This window comes from Pongo pygmaeus, chromosome 15 (assembly GCF_028885625.2).
Source record: "Pongo pygmaeus isolate AG05252 chromosome 15, NHGRI_mPonPyg2-v2.0_pri, whole genome shotgun sequence".
Lineage (NCBI taxonomy): Eukaryota > Metazoa > Chordata > Mammalia > Primates > Hominidae > Pongo > Pongo pygmaeus.
In genome coordinates, this window is record NC_072388.2 from 74,128,832 (window position 1) to 74,132,293 (window position 3,462).

General features: G+C 43.6%; 1 pseudogene; it reads right to left on the reverse strand.

The window, feature by feature from the left end:
- Positions 1–716: 716 nt before the first annotated feature.
- On the reverse strand, positions 717–880 carry LOC129013451 (U4atac minor spliceosomal RNA; annotated as a pseudogene).
- Between the last annotated feature and the right edge of the window lie 2,582 nt (positions 881–3,462).

A 3,462-nucleotide genomic window follows, 5' to 3' on the forward strand; every position in this document is an offset into this window, starting at 1 on the left:
CATTACCTCTCTCCATTATCAGGGAATAAAAAAACTCTGGTGAATGCGGCCCCAGATAGCAATGGCTAATTGGTGACTGGAGCTAACAACATTGGCTGAGCGAGCAGGGCAGATAAGGAAGGGAAAGAAAATCCACTAATAGTCTTGCCATCTATCTGGAAACAACCTTGTTTCTTAATTTTATTTGTGTTGTTATGAATTTGCACTCCTTTCCTTTTGCAGAATATATACATATATTCTACTTGATTTAAATTCCCAGGATACAACAACCCAGAGGGATTTGGCCTCATTAAGAGTCAGTGGGCTAGTTTGTTTGGGCCCTCTATCTTAAACTTCCAAATCTAATTTCCAACCAAAGGAATAGAATATACTCTTTTTTATTTATTTATGTATTTATTTTTGAGACGAAGTCTTGCTCTGTTGCCCAGGCTAGAATGCAGTGGCGTGATCTTGGCTCACTGCAACCTCTGCCTCCCAGATTTAAGCGATTGTCTCACCTCAGCCTCCCAAGTAACTGGAATTACAGGCATGCACCACCACACCTGGCTAGTTTTTGTATTTTTAGTAGAGATGGGGTTTCACCATGTTGGCCAGGCTGGTCTCAAACTCCTGAACTCAGGAGTTCCATCCACCTTGGCCTCCCAAAGTGCTGGGATTATAGGTGTGATCCACCGTGCCTGGCCTAGAATATACTCTTTAGAATACTCTTTTAAAAATACCCCAGAACTTAGTTTATATCCAGGTTGTCTGTAATCCTAGTCTCTGGAAAGTACTTCTGTTTTTTGTTTATTTATGATTTTTTTTTTTTTGGTATGTGTTAGCAGTACTGCCCTTACTATGTGCTCATTGGACAGTAGCACAAACCCAAGAAAAGAATGGTGATTTGGCAGTCATTTCTAAATAGCAGAACACCTTTTCTTATTTTACAATATGTAGGGCCAGGCATGGTGCCTCACACCTATAATCCCGGCACTTTGGGAGGCTGAAGTGGGAGGATTGCTTGAGCCCAGGAGTTCAAGACCAGCCTGGGCAAGATGGCAAGACTACCCATCTCTACAATAAATAAATAAATACATAAATACATACATAAAATGTCAGAGCTAGTTCTCAATTAAATCTGATCAAAACATATCATGCCATCTAGCACGGGACCTCAAGGCCTTATACACATGAGTTATATATCCTCCTTGCTTATAAAATTCAGACTGTCTAATTGCTAGCTCACAGAGGAGCATCACATGGGGGCTTAAAGCTTAGTTGGGGCAGAGCCATCACGTGACATATAAACAGAGTGGGGAGAATCTGTAATATAGGGTGAGAACTTTGTAAGCTTCATTCTATGGACAATGGAGAACTATATCAGGGCTCCGCAGTTTCAGGAGATAAGAACCAATTCTGAGTTAACAGGAAAAAAAAAGCCATTTGAAGGAAGGATATTGGGGAGTTTATAGAATTGAAGGAAAAACTGACCAGGCAAGAGGGGATCTCCTGGGGATTAACTCATGATTCAACTTCAAACTTCCCATCCCTGAATCTCTGTTCAAAATTCAAATGCCCAGGTGAGACTGAATGGCTTAGCTTAGGTCATGTGCCCCCTTCATGGGACCTGGGATTGGCTGACCTCCAGAATTCTGCACAACAGAGAAAAGGAGACAAATTCCAAAGGAACAGATGCTGGCCAGACAGATGAGACATGTCTGCTCTAGTAGCCACTGGACATTGCTTTCTCTTTTTCCTTTGTTTTTATTTTTTTTTTCTTTTTGAGATGGAGTCTTTTTTTTTTTTTTTTTTTGAGACGGAGTCTCGCTCTGTCACCCAGGCTGGAGTGCAGTGGTGTGATCTTGGCTCACTGCAAGCTCCACCTCCCAGGTTCACGCCATTCTCCTGCCTCAGCCTCCCAAGTAGCTGGGACTACAGGCACCCGCCACCACGCCCGGCTAATTTTTTTTTACTTTTAGTAGAGACAGGGTTTCACCATGTTAGCCAGGATGATCTCGATCTCCTGACCTCGTGATCCGCCCGCCTCGGCCTCCCAAAGTGCTGGGATTACAGGTGTGAACCACCGTGCCTGGCCAAAAAATAAAATAAAAAAAGAGAGAGGGCCAGGCGTGGTGGCACATGCCTGTAATCCCAGCATTTTGGGAGGCTGAGGGGGGGGCAGATCACTTGAGGTCAAGAGTTCGAAACCAGCTGGGCCAACATGGTGAAACCCCGTCTCTACTAAAAATACAAAAATTAGCTGGGCCTGGTAGCACGTGCCTGTAGTCGTAGCTACTTGGGAAGCTGAGACAGGAGAATCGCTTGAACCTGGGAGGTGGAAGTCACAGTGAGCTGAGATCACGTCCTTGCACTCCAGTCTGGGTGACAAGAGCAAAACTCCGTCTTAAAAAAAAAAAAAAAGAGAGAGAGAGAGAAACAGATAGAGAGAGGCAGCAGATGTGTTAGAAAGCTATTAGCTGTCAACCATTGTGGAAGGAATGAACTAGGCTGGGCTGGTGGAGAATGGAACGAAGTAAACAGATATGAGGCACAAGGGCTCAAAAAGTAATTTGCAAACTCTGTTGAGCCATCTGGGGCAGTTGGGACCCCAGGAGTTCATCTCCAGCCTACACCAGAATCCTCTGTGGCCAGTGACTGGGAATCTACAGTTTTAAAACACACAGCCATCCTCCATAGAAGATACTGGTCTGTGCAGATGGGCATGTGGAAACCATTGATCTATTAGACCCTTTTTTCTAAACGTCCTCTAGTCCAGTGTCTCATCTTATCTCTTTGCTCTTGCAGTTAAGCATTATCAAAGCTTAGCTTTTGAGTACTTGCAATTTGTACTCATTACATTTAGAGTCATATATCTGCAAGATCTCTTCTGAGGTCTTTGGAATGAAAACAAGGACAGAGAGGCATGTTGGCTCCTAACTGTTGCCTTATTTTGTTAGTGTGTCTGGGGCTTGTGGCTTTTGACAGGGACTCGAGAGATGACTTTGTCAGCTTTTCCTTTCGCTATAGTAAGTCTCCATAACAAACACACCCAAGTCTGGTATTTCTGAGCTTATGGCTCTGTACTGAATACATGCTGTTCCTGGAGCCAGGCTCATTTTGCAGTTTCTCCTCCCAACTCCACCCTTTGGTCCTGCTGATGGGCTCATTTAGCCTTGGCATGTGATAAACCTCAGGTTCTGGGAGTTTTCTCTAGGACACTGAAGAACAGTATTGACTTTTCAGTAATTGCTGGAGTTTCAAAGGAATGGTGATCTTTGGGAGTGGGAGTGTGGTACAGGTGGGTGAATAGGACTTACGGTGCCAACTTGCTTCTCCCCATTCCTATAGTGAGGGGACTCATAAGAATGAATAACTAGGAAAGGGTTTGCCAAACTTCAGTTGTTTGAATACCATCCTCATGATTTTTGCCAAATCTTTGTGTTATCCATCTGCTATTTATTTTATGCTTTTCATTAATTAACA